The sequence below is a fragment of the Epinephelus fuscoguttatus genome, linkage group LG7 (assembly GCF_011397635.1).
Source record: "Epinephelus fuscoguttatus linkage group LG7, E.fuscoguttatus.final_Chr_v1".
Classification (NCBI taxonomy): domain Eukaryota; kingdom Metazoa; phylum Chordata; class Actinopteri; order Perciformes; family Serranidae; genus Epinephelus; species Epinephelus fuscoguttatus.
Window position 1 is genome coordinate 47102926 of NC_064758.1, and position 19186 is coordinate 47122111.

The 19186-nt window shown below is 40.0% G+C and overlaps 1 protein-coding gene across 4 annotated transcripts in view; it reads left to right on the plus strand.

The window, feature by feature from the left end:
- The first annotated feature begins 8773 nt into the window (after positions 1 to 8773).
- Positions 8774 to 19186, plus strand: part of LOC125892435 (tyrosine-protein phosphatase non-receptor type 7-like) — a 42828-nt gene continuing 32415 nt past the window's right edge. Inside the window, exons 1-2 of one of the 4 annotated variants that reach the window (XM_049582454.1) lie at positions 8774 to 9034; positions 12797 to 12886. The gene's annotated coding sequence lies outside the window, so the exon portion shown is untranslated. The remainder of the gene's footprint in view (positions 9035 to 12796; positions 12887 to 19186) is intronic. The other 3 variants (XM_049582457.1, XM_049582453.1, XM_049582456.1) reach the window with 3 other exon arrangements.

Below are 19186 nucleotides of genomic sequence, written 5' to 3' on the forward strand. Positions count from 1 at the left end.
CACGTAGGCTACATGTGAGCAGCATTTAAATGTTGTCATGGTAGAACTAATTTTAACACCTGTCACTGGTCCACTAGTCTGATCTATAACAACACACAGCAACTTGTAAATATGAAACAACAACATATAAAACAAACTACCTGAATAGTAACTATAGCTATCAAATAAATGTAGCTTGAGTAGAATGCACAGTATTTCCCTCTTAGAAATACCCAAAGTACATCAGATTTGTACTTAAGTAGCCTACAGTAGCTACTTGAGTAAATATATTCACTGTCCCTCACTGCATTTGTCTCATCATTATGCTTTCTGTCTACATTTTTATTTATACAGTTTACTTGGTACACCTAGAACAAACAACAGCAGTTTAATATTCAGTCTGACATTTTATTGAAGTGTTGAGTTGTAGATTGTGGTGCTGTTGAACTGTACTGGATTACACTGACAGCAGTTTGACATTTAGTCTGTCCTCACCAATATAAATGGATCAAACAGGTCAGATGTTCAGAGGAGAAGTTTATTCAGACATCAGGTATACAATTCATATCAGATAATCAATATTTAAAATGCTGTTGAATAAATACTACAATAAAGACAATTAATCTTTAAATACAATAAATAAATTACAATAAATTCTTAAAATCATTATTGAATGGTAAAAACACATCAATAAGCAAAAGAATACAAAGAACAATAACATGTTACAACATTTAATAATATAAGAATATATCTTATATAGTGAGACTGAATGTTGCCCATTAGACATTCCCCAAACGAATTACATGTCATATTTAACCACTACAGAGATATCAGTGACGAGGCTGCTCTCGGTGGGGCAGCCTGAGCGCTCATACACCCATGTTAATTATCTATGAGTGCTGACACCGCTGTCATCTAGTTGACCTCACATTCAGCTGGGCTCTATATTAAAACATCAACCACGGGTCTGACGTTTAAACTACGCATGAAAACACTACGTTCTGTGACAAAACAACAGTAACATATCTGTATGGCTTACAATTGTGCGCCTTTCCCTTACTTGTCATTTTCCAATGATTGTTGCAAAATGCATGCTGGGATACCTGGCTGTCTGAAGTCCACACAAGTCTGCTCCGATGCATCCCTGGTGAAATGGGTGTGGCGAGAACACATCCAGGAATTTGGACTGAACTTGGCCAGATGTGAACTTTGAATTGGAATAGTACTTGGGCTGTGACTGATGACGTGTCACAAGTCCACAAGAAACGGCTAGACAGTCCAGATGATGGGGGACAATTTTAACTTTATAACCTTCAGACACTAAAAACACAAACTGTGATCAGTAAAGTGATGTTGGTCTTGTTAGGGACTGTTGTGTATTTATCACAGGGGACACACGGACAGACAGACAGTCAGTCAGACAGACAGACAGACAGATGGATAGACAGACAGACAGACAGACAGATGGATAGACAGCTGCACAGTCAGACGGACTGACAAACAGTCAGACGGACAGACAGACAGACAAACAGACAGACAAATAGACAGACACAGTTCAGTTCAGTTAATTTATTGATCTCCTTAGAGAAATTTGACTTGGAGCTAGGGGTCAGCATACACATACGTACAATCAACATATAGTCACCAACATAAAAATACACACATCACAACACATAGTCACCAAGTTACCTCAGTGCATCAAATTAAATATATAATACATACATCAGACACACTTCTCATTAATCAATTTGTTCAACAATGGAATAAACGAGTTCTTGTACCTGTTGTACCTGCATTGTGGTACTCTGTACCTTATTCCCAAATATAATAACTCATATTCAGGATTCAGTACATGGTCAGGATCAGACACGATTTTACGAGCTTGTCTTATCACTGATTGTTCAAAAATGGCTTGAGGAGTGATGAGGGGTGTGGACACACCCATTATCTTCCCTGCCATATTAATCAACCTAGCAATTTGGGATTTAAATTTCACAGTCAGGTTTCCAAACCAGTTGGACATACCATATCTTAACACAGACAGAATACTAGCATTGTAAAAAATCATCATTATCAGACAGAGACAGAGAGAGACAGACATAGATGGAGACAGAGACAGATTTACTGCTGTGTGACTGAAACACTGCCCCCTGCTGTGTGAAGGAGGAACTACCTGTGTGAAGGAGGAACCTACCTGTGTGAAGGAGGAACCTTCCTGTGTGTGAAGGAGGAACCTACCTGTGTGAAGGAGGAACCTTCCTGTGTGAAAGAGCAACCTACATGTCTGAAGGAGAAACCTACCTGTGTGAAGGAGGAACCTACCTGTGTGAAAGAGCAACCTACATGTCTGAAGGAGGAACCTACCTATGTGAAGGAGGAACCTACCTGTGTGAAGGAGGAACCTACCTGTGTGAAGGAGAAACCTTCCTGTGTGAAAGAGCAACCTACCTGTGTGAAGGAGGAACCTACCTGTGTGAAGGAGGAACCTTCCTGTGTGAAGGAGGAACCTTCCTGTGTGAAGGAGAAACCTACCTGTGTGAAGGAGAAACCTTCCTGTGTGAAAGAGCAACCTACCTGTGTGAAGGAGAAACCTATCTGTGTGAAGGAGGAACCTTCCTGTGTGAAGGAGGAACCTACATGTCTGAAGGAGAAACCTACCTGTGTGAAGGAGAAACCTTCCTGTGTGAAAGAGCAACCTACCTGTGTGAAGGAGAAACCTATCTGTGTGAAGGAGGAACTACCTGTGTGAAGGAGGAACCTACATGGCTCTGACGTACTGACGTATTGCGGTAAGCGAGTTGTGTCATTTCCGGTGTTTCTGTGACAGCGTCTCTATACTGCTCTGGTGAATTCTACTAGCCTGCTTTCTCACTTCAGTTGCTTTAACGTTGCTTTAACATCTACTTCAAGTCTTAACCCACACTGGTTCTGTTTAAGCACTTATAGCTCTCCTCCTTTCTACGACTTTCTCGCTAATCTCTTAGCTGTTGTTTACACGTTACTAGCCTTGGTAGCTACATTAGCTTTACAGCTAGCAATGGTTCTCCCTCTGCTCTTTCTTGCTTGGTGTGTCAAATGTTCAGTTATGCCTCTGCCTCCTTTAGCGACAGTGGTAATTGTAACAAGTGTAGCTTATTTGCTGCGTTGGAGGCGAGGCTTAGTGAATTAGAAGCGCGGCTCCACAACATGGAAAACCATTCAGTAGCTGCGGTAGTTAGCCAGCCCCCTGTAGCCAGTGCGGAGCCACATAGCATAGCCTTAGCTTCTGCTAACTGTCCTCCGGTAACTCCCATTCAGCAGGGAGGCTGGGTTACGGTTTGCCAGAAGCACAGCTCCAAGCCGAAGTCCGTGGCTCACCACCAGCCTGTTCACGTTTCCAACCGCTTTTCCCCACTCAGCGACACACCCGCTGAGGATAAAACTCTGGTTATTGGCAGCTCTATTCTGAGAAACGTGAAGTTAGCAACACCAGCGGCCATAGTCAAATGTATCCCTGGGGCCAGAGCGGGCGACATTGAATCAAATTTAAAACTGCTGGCTAAAGCTAAACGTAGATTCAGTAAGATTGTTATTCACGTCGGCGTCAATGACACCTGGTTACGCCAATCGGAGGTCACTAAAATTAATATTGCCTCGGTGTGTGAATATGCCAAAACGATGTCGGACTCCGTAGTTTTCTCTGGACTCCTCCCAAATCTGACCAGTGATGGCATGTTTAGCCGCATGTCATCGTTTAATCGCTGGCTGTCCAGGTGGTGTCCAGCAAACGATGTGGGTTTTGTTAATAATTGGCAAACTTTCTGGGGAAAACCTGGTCTTATTAGGAGAGACGGCATTCATCCCACTTTGGATGGAGCTGCTCTCATTTCCAGGAACCTGGCAAACTTTATTAGTAATTTAAATCCCTGACAACCCAGAGTTGAGACCGGGACTCAGAGTCGCAGTCCTATACGCCTCTCTGAGCTTGTAGTTCAGTTACCCAGCCATAGTTTTCATAGTTTTATACAAACGGTGTCTGTCCCCCGACCACCTAAATTATTTAAATCTAAAACTAAACAAAGAGGAGTTGTGCGTAACAACCTCATAAAAATTAAAACCTCTTCTGTGACAGAAAGACAAAACAGGAGAATTAAATGCGGACTGTTAAATATCAGGTCTCTATCGTCTAAAGCAGTGTTAGTAAACGAATTAATATCAGATAATCATATTGATTTACTCAGTCTCATTGAAACCTGGCTGTGTCCAGATGAATATGTTAGTCTAAATGAATCCACTCCTCCCAGTCATAATAATACCCACATTCCTCGAGGCAGCGGCCGAGGAGGGGGAGTTGCAGCCATTTTTAACTCTAGTCTGTTAATCAGTCCTAAACCTAAACTAGATTATAATTCATTTGAAAGCCTCGTTCTTAGTCTTTTACATCCGACCTGGAAAACCTCGCAGCCACTTTTATTTGTTATAGTGTACCGTGCTCCTGGCCCGTATTCTGAATTTGTTTCTGAATTCTCAGAGTTTTTATCCAGTTTAGTTCTTAAATCAGATAAAGTTATTATTGTAGGTGATTTTAACATTCATGTCGACGTTGATAATGACTCCCTGGCAACCGCGTTTATCTCATTATTAGACTCCATTGGCTTCAGTCAGGGTGTACATGAACCCACTCACTGTTTTAACCATACCCTCGATCTAGTTCTGACGTATGGAATTGAAATTGATAACCTAACAGTCTTTCCACAGAATCCCTCGCTATCAGATCATTATCTGATTACTTTTGATTTCTTTTTACTCGATTACATGCCACTCAGCAACAGTTACTATCCTAGATGTTTATCAGATACTGCTGTCGCAAAATTTAAGCCATCATCATTAAATTCAATACCAAGTCCTTCAGTAACAGAGGTTTCCCGTGCCGACTTTAAACTCTCCTGAATTGATCATCTTGTCGATAGCGCCGTAGGCTCCCTGCAAACAACACTCGACTCTGTAGCTCCTCTTAAAAAGAAGTTAACAAAGCAAAGAAAGTTCGCTCCTTGGTATAACTCTCAAACCCATAAGTTAAAACAAATATTGTGAAAATTTGAAAGGACTTGGCGATTAACCAAACTGGAAAAATCTCACTTAGTCTGGGCAGACAGACAGTCTCAAGACGTATAACACAGGCCTAATTCATAGGATATATACATGGCAGGAGGATTTTAAAGAAGCCACCAAAGTGTTGTTCTCTATTTCTCCACTAGAGGGTACTCTAGATCCTTTTTAAGCAGAGCTGTCAAAACATTTAAGTAAACTAAACCTCTGTTCATTGATTCTCTGCTGCCAGTAATTACTACATAATCTCCATCAGCAGTACAGCTTGTTAGGGTGATTAAAAATGAGCTCCATAACTTTACATAAAGATCTCAGCTCTTATAGGACCATAGGATTGTTGCTGCATACAAAAAATGAAATTTGCAGGACATTGTAGTCAAAGCTAAAATCAAACCACTGTGTAACTCTAGACCTCATTGGCACAGAACATTTTTTCAGCACCAACCCTGGGTGAGCAATCAACACAACAATAATTTTTCTCCAACACACAGATATGGCAACGCCCATTCAAAACACTTTGTGTATTTCATCAGATGTAAACGATGTGGAATACAGTCTGTGGGTCAAACAGGTAATACTATGCTTACCAGGTTTACACAACACAGGTACCATATAGAAAAAGTAAAAGTAAGTATACACACATTCCTCTGGTAAAGCACTTTGTTGAACATACCTGGTCCTCGATCAATCCAAGATGGTCAACAGCCCAGAGAAGAACAAAGAGGCTTTGGAAAAACTACAGTCAGGGAGTCTCACTGAGAAGTGAGGGGCATCAGGGCAAGCGGACAGCTGATGGCCTGTGCATTTATTTTTCTAATTTATCGACGTCACAATGACAATAAGAGTAAAAAACTCATTCTGCAGAATAGAAAATATATAATTGAGTTGTAATACAGTGTTTAATGTTGCAGTTGGTAAAGGCGGAGCTCATTTTAATGACCTTTAATAAATCAATTTAAATAAAACAAGAGTGCACTCTGGTTCATGTCCAGCATCTTCCTCGGACCTTTATTCTTTTGTCTCCATCATCACATTCTTTCATCACCTCTTCCTTTCGTCTCTTACTTCCTGTGTGCTCGCAGCATCAACCACTCTCCCTCTTTTGAAGTTCCCTCCTTCTTTTGCTCATTTCTTCTCTCTTCATGTCCCCTGATCACACACAACAGTGTGAGCACTCTCTGTGTCATTAGCCGATGAATTAAAGTATTTCAGTAGTTAGTCTACAGTGAATTGTTTTCCATCGCGGCACTGAATTACCATAGGAACTAATAAAACAACTTCACAGGGAGCCACTTACGCTAACAGTGCTGCGTCTCCTGTACTTCTCTCAGACTTCCAAATCTATTTCATTCAGTCATTCTGCCTTTATGGTTCATAAGGGAAATTTGGTTTGCAGACTGAAGACACACAGCATACAGACATCACATAGGTGAACGATAGTGGATAAGAGCAGACAGGGAGTGTGGAGCAATAAAAAGTCAAAATAGAAAGTAGTTATTGAGACACGAGAGGCTGCATCGTTTCATGTGCAAATGAAGCAGAATGATTGCAGTGGGGTTAAACAAGTGCCGGCTTCTTTTACAATCCATGCTTTCAGTCAACACTAGAAAAATGTTGGCATTTTAAATTTCTGCAGACCACAGATACATTAGATTTACACATTATTATGTAGCAGATGCACTGAAACTTCACATTTCAGCAGTGTTGTGGTTAATGTGGAGTAACGTTTAAACGCAGAAAACATTTGGTTCTGGCTGGAAAACATCATGTTTAGCTTAAAATGTCTGGTTCTGGGGGAATCAATTCCCACTGGACAGACAGTAATGTATCAATTAAAAAAAAACCCAAAACACTTGTTGTGTTGTTGTGGACGGGTCGCAACAGAACATTTAGGGCCTAAAGACGACGACTCACCTACACACAAGTTTAAATGTTTGTTGGTGTTGGACAGTGTCTGCATCTCAGCAGGTATCTTTCCCAGGTGCCATACTGTCCACCATCACCTCCATCCCCTCCACTTCCTGATGACATAGTCAGCTCAGATATGACGTTACTTTAGAAATGTTGACATAAACCATATTCATGGTTTGAAGATGGTAATGTCACACCGTCCACTATCCCCTTCATCACCTCCACCTGATAAAGTCAGTAATAACTCTGACAAGCTGGAGCAAACTTAAGCAAGACTTCACAATTCAAAGTGACCTGTGGTGAGACACTGCGGAGACCACCACATGACTTAACGTCACCGCCACAACCAGGCCGCAAACAAACTACACCACGGTCACATGACTTAACGTCGCTGACACAACCAGGCCAGAAACAAACTACACCACGGTCACATGACTTAACGTCACTGACACAACCAGGCCAGAAACAAACTACACCACAGTCACATGACTTAACGTCACTGACACAACCAGGCCGCAAACAAACTACACCACGGTCACATGACTTAACGTCACTGACACAACCAGGCCGGAAACAAACTACACCACAGTCATATGACTTAACGTCACTGACACAACCAGGCCGGAAACAAACTACACCACAGTCACATGACTCAACGTCACCGCCACAACCAGGCCGGAAACAAACTACACCACAGTCACATGACTCAACGTCACCAACACAACCAGGCCGGAAACAAACTACACCACAGTCACATGACTCAACGTCACCAACACAACCAGGCCGCAAACAAACTACACCACAGTCACGACTCAACGTCACCAACACAACCAGGCCAGAAACAAACTACACCACAGTCACATGACTCAACGTCACCGCCACAACCAGGCCGCAAACAAACTACACCACAGTCATATGACTTAACGTCACTGACACAACCAGGCCGGAAACAAACTACACCACGGTCACATGACTTAACGTCACCGCCACAACCAGGCCGCAAACAAACTACACCACGGTCACATGACTTAACGTCACCGCCACAACCAGGCCGGAAACAAACTACACCACGGTCACATGACTTAACGTCATGACTTAACATGGGATCACTATGGTCATATCATTAATACGGTCATGTAGTTACTACGGTCATGTGATGCAAAGAAGACGTATGAACAGTCTTAACAGGACATTGGTCGTTCCTGAAAAAATTCAGGACATCCTGGTCAAGTATCCTGTTCCGCCATCTTGTTGATTGATCCTTCCTGTCAACACTCTGTTTATCCTCCATGTTGTTTTTTTGTGTTGTTGTTTTCATCTCAACGCAACGTGTCACTCAGAGGGTTTAAACGTTTTAATTTCAGGACTGTGTGAAGACAACACAAAAGGAGGATTCAGCAGCAGCAGCGGTACACTAATAATGCCTCGCAGCTTTCAACAAAGCTCCTAAAGTTCCCCCACAGTGTTATTATCTGCTCATCTCACACAGAGGAAGAGTGCTGTCGTCAACAAGTGTCGTCTCTTCTATTAATTTTATTTCTATGCTGACTGCTAATCACGCTAACAGGTTAGCCTCCCCGTCTGCGTCCCTGCGGGATCAAATCCTGCCGCTGTTCATCCGACAGCTTTAGAAAAAAAGACTCAGAAAATCAGTTTATACAGCCCCTCTGTGAAACACACACAACACAAAACACACGCAAAGTACACACAAATAACACAAGCACACACACACACACACACACACACACACATGAAAATAAAAACACAGATACACGATGGTGAAGCCTGTGGCATGCAGTCTAACGGGGACCCATAACCTTGGATGATGAGGGGAATAGAAAGTGTGTGTGTGTGTGTGTGTGTGTGTGTGTGTGTGGTAATGAGAGAGTGGGTGGGTGCAGAAAAAAGGAAGTGGCAGAGAAGAAGAAGATCGAAGTAAAAGACAAGACGACAGAAAGCAACAGATGAGAGAAAAGGAGGAAGAGACGAGGACTCAAGCCAAGACGACAAAGACGAGAAAGAGGAGGACGAGAGGGAGGGAGACAAACACAACAAGGTGAGACGAAACCAGAACTTGTTCACCTGAACAAAACCTCTGAAGATACAGTTGATAAAACGTGAGCTGTTTGTGAGGGAAATAATTTAGTTTTGTCATCAGCAGTTTTTAATCATGTCAGAGAAAAAGAATTCAGAAATACTAAATCCAAATATCAGTTACTGCAACAAATATTAAAAGTTTATGTTCAAAGGTTCAGATATGAATTACATTTGTCTTTTTATATATTATACTGTGTGAGTATGCAGAAAATCAGAGGACATTTAATAAAATGAATTATCATGTAATTTATTTTAAAACGGATTCATTTACAAAATACTGTCAATGTGTAGAATAATAATTAATATTATTATTGTTACTCTGTAACTTGGAGACTTATTCATTAACAAATTACATCAAATGACCCAATCAAAACAAAGCAGGAAACTGGATTTCAGATGTATCATTACAGATATTAAATGATTACATGTGAAGATGTCATCATGCAGCAGTATCAAACCTGTGTTATTATTAATGCACACAACATTTTAATGTTCCAGAAGAACCAGACGGAGACAGTTTAACTACTTTATATTTAATGTTTTGGGTCATTTGGTTCAACTTCATAACTCCTGAGCTTCATATTGTGAGTCAAATATTAAGAAACAAAGGAACCAGTAGCACCAGATAAAAATCGCTACAGCATAGTATGTGAATATTTTTAGGTGGCAGTATCGTATTGTTACACAGACGCCAAGTGTTGATTTTTTTTTTTTATTAGATAAATCATAGTCCCTTTTGTTTTGATAAGAAAGATGACGTACTTTGTGGGCAGAGCCAAACTGGTGGCAGAAAAGTACAACGGTGGGGTGAATGTGTGAATGCCAAATAAAACGTAAAAAGCACCAGAACAGTTTTTATTTCTCAACCGATTCCAGTGAGTGGTTTCTGTATCCATATGTTCATGATCTACGTGTAAAAAGTAAAGTTTTGTCTCCAGTTGATTATTACTGTGTATATTTAGGCTGCTGAAACATAGATTTGTCTTATTGTCCTTGGATAAAACTTGTGGAGACGTCCACATATAAAATGATTTAAGTACAACTTATCAACGTGCTAGCGTGCTAGCTACCTAACGTTGTCAAACAAAGTATATTAACTTTCACCATTGCTCACTTTATTAGGGACACCACAAGAAAATCTGTTTTCAGTTTATGTTGTGAAGGCTCGCTAATGTTAGTAATATAACTAATGTTGCTAATGTGCTACCTGCGGCTGATTGCAGGCAAGTAGAAACAAACCTCTATGATTCATCATCTGTTTAATTACAAACTATGAACGGGTTCTCTTGTGGTTAAATTTTCTACATTCTGTTCTGATCCAGGAGTTAATAAACAGACAGCGATAAGATATTTTATCTCATCTTATAATATAATTCAATGTGGAAGAAGACAACTCTTCTACTCCACACACTCCACACCATTATATTACCTATATAGTGTGGATAATATTTCCATATATTGATATGGTAGTATGACATTAAAATATTCGGAGAAACAGACATAGAGCATTAGCTAGCACGTTGATAAGTTATCTGTTGTTACTTCAATCAATCAATCAATTTTATTTATAAAGCCCAATATCACAAATCACAATTTGCCTCACAGGGCTTTACAGCATACGACATCCCTCTGTCCTTATGACCCTCACAGCTGATCAGGAAAAACTCCCCAAAAAACCCTTTAACGGGGAAAAATGGTACCACATTAAATTATCTGTGGACGTCTCCACGACTATTAACCATGGACAATAAGACAAATTTGACAGACATGAATCTTATAATGATGAGTTATCTTTCATCACGTCAGTAATTCAGTTCATGCAATCCAAACACACACTCCTCTACTGAGCGTCCAGCAGCCATTACAGGATGAATATACACTAAACTTTTTTTCTGCTACACGTAGATCATAATATCTGTATGCGAATATGTCTGCGGTTTGCATAAACAAACTAATGTTACAGCATTCCAACATCTTCATAAACCTTGTGGAAAATCCCAGCGTCTGTACGAAAGAATAATTGCAGACATACAAACCTCTCCATGCAGACAGGTTTGTTCTCTGCGGTCACATTCAGGAAGTGTAATACAGAGATCTGTCTAATGATTTTTGTTAATGATGGACAGACGTGCTGCTGAGCAGAGACAAGGACAGAAAACGAAGCTCTATAAGACATTAGCAAGTCAAACAGCTGTTTACTGACGGCGAACTGCATTTCATGACTTCTTTTTAGAACAATATAAATCCTGCTGCCACCTGGTATGTAGATATAGACCATAACATTATTTCATGCTGGAACTGTGTGAATTACGTCAATATTATGTTGATTTTTAGTGTTTACATCAAATTCTGTCAGCCACAGAGGTCTTCGTTTATCTTTAACGGCGTCCTCGGTGATGGTTTTCCATAAAAATGAAGGTTATCTTTTTTTGACTTCCTGTCCTGGCACAATCAGACATTTTGTTCATTTCATTTTAATTCTCGACTGTTTCTCTCTGGTCTTTGCTGTTGTTCAGTCACCAGCTGCTGTGACTCAGAACTGATCTATTAATGTTATAAATACAAATAAAACATGGCAGCTTGGAACAATAATAAAATCAATAGTGTTTTTTTAGTTCATTAGAAACATTATGCTGTAATAGCAAACATGAGGTGACATTAACTTTACCTGATAAAACATCTGTTGACAAAGTGACATTGAAGAAATTGTAATTTTGTTTTTGCCCAACAGTATTCAGGTATTGAAGTTAGTTTAAACCTTTATCACACACCATATGAAGACTTTATCCACCAAAACAACTTCCTGTTTAGTTTTATTATGCTCATCATCATCATCCTACTGATCCCCAATATCTTTGAGACATTACAAATCTGTGAAAACACAACACTGGGCGTCTCAAGAGATTTGTGTTATTTTTGCAGATTGAGCAGTAGCGCAGCTTCGTATAGCTACGTTGCTTCAACAGGTGGAGAAACACAAACACTGACAGACCTGCTGTCACTAGGTGCTCCACTGTGATTGGACAATTGTTATGTGGTGGGTGGCGTTTAGCAAGCAGCCAGCTCCTCTATCAAAGGGAGCGTTAGCAGCAGCTCAGACACTCATCGTGTCAAACACAGCAGAAAGTTTAGAAAAAACTGATGATTGAAAAACACAGTGGAGGTGTGACGCTGCATCTGTGTGTTTGTCATTTTTCCTCGGTAAAAAAAAAACAAAAAACAAAAAACAGCGTCACAGTCGTAGATTGTTTTGTGATGTGTTTCTGTGCTGCTGGTGTCAGCGGTGTGTTGTCTGATTTGACATGAATGATTCATGAGCAGCTGTTGTTGGTGTGTTAATAATCAACACCTGGAGCATCTCTCTTCCTCTCTTTTATTATCTATCTATCTTTTCATTCGCTCTCTGACTCATTTTCTTTTCCCCTCAGGTCTCTACCTCTCTCGCTGTACCTGAACACCTTGAGTCAGTTACGGCCAGAAAAACAGGACATGTCTACTCCTGCTTCTTCTTCTCTCTCATATTTTGACGTTCTCTTCTTCCCTATCACTTTCTCTATCACTCCATTCTTCCCTCAGTTCACATGTCTCTTCTTGCTGCAGTTTGTCAGTGAATCATCGATCTGAAGGGAAACAGAGGAAACAAAGATCCGTCTTCTCTTTCACCTCTAATTTAACTTATTTAAGTCACATGTTCAGTTCAGTGATTATTGTGTTGTTGTAGGTGAAAGTCAGAAGGAGCTCCAGACTGAGAGGACGACTCACACCTCCCTGAATCACACAAACACACAACATCATGGCTGACGAATGACTGGTAAGACTTGTCTATAATTCACTCTCTACATTATAACTTACTCTCTACATTATAACTCTTACTCTCTACATTATAACTTACTCTCTACATTATAACTCTAACTCTCTACATTACAACTAACTCTCTATATTATAACTCTAACTCTCTACATTATAACTTTAACTCTCTACATTATAACTTTAACTCTCTACATTATAACTCTTACTCTCTACATTATAACTCTAACTCTCTATATTATAACTCTAACTCTCTATATTGTAACTCTTACTCTCTACATTATAACTTACTCTCTACATTATAACTCTTACTCTCTACATGATAACTCTAACTCTCTACATTATAACTTACTCTCTACATTATAACTCTTACTCTCTACATTATAACTCTAACTCTCTATATTATAACTCTTACTCTCTACATGATAACTAACTCTCCACATTATAACTCTTACTCTCTACATTATAACTTACTCTCTACATTATAACTCTTACTCTCTACATGATAACTCTTACTCTCTACATGATAACTAACTCTCTATATTATAACTCTTACTCTCTACATTATAACTCTAACTCTCTATATTATAACTCTTACTCTCTACATGATAACTAACTCTCCACATTATAACTCTTACTCTCTACATTATAACTCTTACTCTCTACATTATAACTAACTCTCTACATTATAACTCTAACTCTCTACATTATAACTCTTACTCTCTACATGATAACTAACTCTCTACATTATAACACTAAATCTCTACATTACAACTAACTCTCTATATTATAACTCTAACTCTCTACATTATAACTCTTACTCTCTACATTATAACTCTTATTCTCTACATGATAACTAACTCTCTACATTATAACACTAAATCTCTACATTATAACTAACTCTCTACATTACAACTAACTCTCTATATTATAACTCTAACTCTCTACATTATAACTCTTACTCTCGACATTATAACTCTAACTCTCTACATTATAACTAACTCTCTACATTATAACTCTAACTCTCTACATTATAACTCTTACTCTCTACATTTTAACTAACTCTCTATATTATAACTCTAACTCTCTACATTATAACTAACTCTCTACATTATAACTCAAACTCTCTACATTATAACTAACTCTCTACATTATAACTCTAAATCTCTACATTATAACGCTAACTCTCTACATTATAACTCTAACTCTCTACATTATAACTCTTACTCTCTACATTATAACTATGGATAGACAGGGAGAAACACACGCAAGCCTAATACGTAGTAAGATACTGTACGACATTCTTCACTATATGAAGTGGCTGATAACAAGATCTGTATAATGGATTGTAAAGAAATTCGTCAGGATTTTATTTGGTAGACAACTGATCTGGATTTATAGCATGATGGGATGACAGCACAATGATGTGTGTGGTGTCACTGGAAAGCTCTGCTCCTGCGCTTTCATGTGATGTGTGTGGCATTTCTGTGCGACCCTGCATTCGCAAGTAATCCATCCAAGAGTGCAAAGCTGTGTGAAAGGTCTGTTATACATAGTTTTAGTGTAAATTTATCATTTTTTTCGCTGTGAAAACATTGGACTACCGACAAGTGCTTGGTCTTCTTGGAAAGCTATGATTCCGCTGTTTCATGTGATATGTGTGGCTTCTCACTATGATGCATGGTTGCGGAGAAAATCCATAGAGAAGAACAGGTGTGAATTTGGACGCATTATGCGTCATTCGGGCCCATAGGGTTAAATACAGCATTGTTGAGAAGAAAAAGAAATCCACAATTTTTACAACAACTTTTTTCTGGCTATTGGGTTGATCAATGTGTCATAACAGAACAGATTGTGTGATGTCCTATGTCCCATAGATGATGTCATAGAGGTTCAGTTTAGGAAAAGAAACACAGTGAGGATGAACCTTAAATGACTGGAAGGTCACATGGTTCTGAACACGTGTGGAAACGTTCTGTCTTTTGTGACTGGTCCACCACCTCAACCTTCCTCCTAACTGGACCACTTCCATCTTTACTCCCATCAGCAAACTGGTCACATGATCACAGCCTTCAAAATACGTGGGTTATACACAAAATACTGCAGACCTGCCAACCTGTATGCATTTTGCGTACCAGGCATGCATTTTGACATCAAAGTATGCTGGTACGATTTCATGCTCTAAAAGTACACATATCACTCGATCGCGCATTTCGCCGGTTTCAGTGTATTTATCTATGCAAGATGTTACTCAAGTTGATACCCGGTGAATATAGGTGCGTAGGCGGAACGAAAAGATTTCGGCCAATCAGATTGCTGCATATTGCCCCCCCCCCCGCCCTCCCATCCACGGCTGACTAAGAAAGATGCGCTTGATTCAGTTCCATCTAGTTAGAGACAGTATACTGTCGCCCTCACCGTCAAGATAGATGAACCCTCTTCGCCCACACCTCTGGGTAGTCCTCAGTGATGACTCTATCAATACAAACAACGCTGACAGGTAAAATGACGTAAGAAATGCAAAAACTGAGAGCTTTGAGAGCTTCTGTCTGTAAACAGTTAACTTTAGCTTGTGTCTATTAGAGCTAGCTTCTATCTTAGCAGTTAGCTTCTGTCTGTAAACAGTTAACTACAGTCTCATAGCAGTTAGCTTCTGTCTGTTAGCAGTTAGCTCTTATTGGCTCCTCACCGTCAGCTCAGACCGGAGTTACTGTGTGTTCAGTCCGGTAGACGGTAGCACCTTCTCACGCCCATTTAAGAAATCTCACTCCACCACCGAGTCCTTTTTTATTTATTTTTTTACGCCCTCTAGTGTGTTCACTCGTGTGTTCACTCGTGTGTGTGTGTGTGTGTGTGTGTGTGTGTGCGGGCACGTGTGTGTATGTGCCCAACGGGGCGATTGTAAACGCGCGACCATGTAGAGACAGAAATGACACGCGGTCTGTAAATAAGATAAATAACGTAAGGCTATTTAGTTTGTTTAATAAAAGGACAAGGTGTAGACCTGTTCTATAGGAAAGGTTACCTTAAGTGACTTCTTTGTGATCTGGCACTATATAGAAAATAAAATTAAATAAAATTAACTTGACCTTCAAGGGGGGGGGGGGGGGGGGCAGGGCGAGGTGCCCCCCTAATAAAATGGTAGGGCAAACACTGAAGTAAATAGTGTCAAAGTCACCTGTCGTTGATACATTGCTGGTGAGAATTGTACCAAGGTAAGCAAATTGCAGACAAATTTACATTCAACTGTGTTATGAAACCATGTGCCCTGCCTGAATAACTATAACACACTTATGATAAAAAGACTTTTTGTTTGATGAGTCTGCTGAATTTCTATAAGAAAAACAAGGCAATAAGAAGAGAGTAGTTCTAATAGGTGTCGTACTACACAAGAACATGATGAGGACTGCTAATGTAATGCACTTGTCTATGATCTATTATCTATTTCTGTATGAAATTGCATGAAAATAGGATTTCGCCATGTGATGTTTCAAAATTTTCTCGGGGGAGAACCCCCCGAATCCCACTTAAAATCTTTCTTTTTGTCACAACAGGACATATTACTGTATTTTTTAAGCAGATGATCAATGCTACCATCAGATTGATGAAATTGACCTTGATCTGTGCCATAAAACAAATATTGGGCGTCTATGGACATATGTGGGGCTTAGGCCTATAGATATGAATATGTAAACGTACGCTCGTTTCTTCTGTTTGCCACTTGTGCATATTGACTTTTATGGTAAAAAACAAAACAAAACAAAAACAAACAAGTGCCGCCGTGTCCGCATATGTTCATGACCACGCACAAGTGTCTGGTAAGGTGGTACTCATAACCTTTCTTCAAGGTTGGCAGGTCTGTTACTGGCTCATGATTACAAAGGATATGTATGAATTTTGGTGCATTACTTTTTATAGACAAACATACAAACAGTGTATTAGTTCAGTTTCAGTTTAACACTCAACAGAGACATCAGGTCACTGTTCTCTCAGGGATGACGACCATGGACACTGACTGAAAGCTCTCACACCTCTGAAAATATTTTATATATTTGATCTGACAGAACAGCAGCTGTAGAACGATAACACTTATGGCTCATATCTTCTGCTAGCAGGTGTGAAATGAATGCTGGGAAACTTAACTGAGAAACATTTGGTCTGAGTGATGACACAAAACAAGAAAAGACAAGAAGTCAGACTGAGAAACGACTAATCTCATGACCAACACTCAAGAACAGCTTTGTTTAAATTCAGTAACAAAACACTGCTACTGTGTGTGTGTGTGTGTGTGTGCGTGTGTGTGTGGGTGGGTGGATGTGCTGACTTCCTGCTGTGAGGAAACTCTTCCGATGGAGAAAGACTGAAACGTTTCAGATCCAAACTGATGTGGAAACACACACACACACACACACACACACACATATACACACATACAATATGTAGTAGTATCTGTTGATCGTGGTTCAGGCAGGTGGAGATTTCAGGATGACATGCATCCTGTGAGTCTGAAGAAGCTCATCAACGATAAAAACACAGAGCCAATGCAGAGCAGAAGCTTGAGGTGAAATAAATCTGAAACATAGGTCGGGACAAAATGATGCTGCTGCTGGGCAGACTCACAAGTCAGTCTTTAGATGCTTTGCTTAACTAAAGACTGATGTCTTTCTCCCTGATTTTGTGTTTAGATGGACGGATACAATTTCAGAGTTTAAAAAACTCCCTACGTTGCAGAACCAGTAGTAAATCTGCAGGGCGGTCCTTCGGTGGCTCGCTGAACTCTTGTGTTTGTAAACATAGTCCCACTAGAAACACGTGTAGCGGTACAAAATGGCTCAGCCGCACTTGCAGAAAATGCCGTCAAAGTTAGTGGATGTTTGTCGCGTTTGCGGCGACACATTCTCGCCAACTAAAACAAACAAACATAATCTTTTACAAGGCCATGACTCATCCATCTGGCCGGACTATAGAGGGAATCGCCTTGTTGTTTACAAATACTTCCGGGTAGAAAACCAGCAGAGCTTTTAGCTACATATATATGTGTGTGTATATATATATATATATATATATATATATATATATATCTCACATTTTTCACATCACTGTATCACCGTTTAGGCTAATCCTATATTTGTTTGTAAAGTCTATGACCACAATGATTGAACAAACATTACTATTTCTTAGTCGTTAGCGGTGTCTGTAATAGGTAATAACTCATTAAACGGTCCGTGAAAAAAAAAAAAATTCCAGCGGATATCTTAGTTTCAACATGATTGAGCTAGCAAAGCAGTTTTGTGTTGCTATGCTATATGTGGTATTTATTCAGTTTTGGGAAATCACGATGTCTAGAAAGCATCAGCTGACAGGGACAGCTAACACTAGCAGCAAAGCTAACATCAGGACATCATCTGTTCAAAGCCTCCCGTTGTCGGATACGACATGAAACTACTCCAGTTAGCTCAATCATGTTGTAACTAAGACATCTGCTGGAAAAAATATTTTCTTCACGGATGAGCACACGTTTGATAAAATAGAGTTAAATCTCTCGGCATCCATTTTCAGGCTCTCTGTGTGTTTGTTTCCTTGCAGACGAGAAAAGGGGGAGCGCACATTTCCGAGAAGGCGTGTCCTTTTCAAAAATGCAAGAGGCGTTGCTTTGTTGCCGGCCGTTTTCGCCGGTGTGTTAAACACACTTTAGAAAGGAGTGTCCCCAGACTATCAGAAGGCGGAGATCTCTGTCTGGTGGCAAGACTAGCTGCTGGGAGACAGTGAAGGGACCATAAGATTAAAACTAGGAGCTAAAAGAGGCTAAAAAACTCCACAGAGCTGTAAAGATGGTGATGATTGTGAGATCACACAAACTCAGTTGATTCCAACCAGTTCAACCGTTAGTCCAGTTAAAACTCCACTGTGTCAGATTCAGGAGGATTACAGATTACAGATTACAGATTACAACCATCTGAAACTTCTCCTGGTCAGAATTCCTTCAGTGTTGATTGTTGAGGAGCTGGATTATCTCTCTTCCTCTCAGAAACATACAGGTTAACAGTCAGCAATGTTTCACAGAGGGGCTAACTATGGGCACACCAAGAGTAAGTGTTTAGTTTGTCCGTTCTGGGCTACTGTAGAAACATGGTGGTGCAACATAGTGATCTCTGTACACAAGGACCTACTGTAGATATGAACAGCTCATTCTGAGGAAACCAGAACACAACCATCAGGGTCAGGGTTAGATCCAGCAATGGGTTGGATCCAATGTTGGGTTGGATCCATTGTTGGGTTAGATCCAGTGTTGTGTTGACCAGGC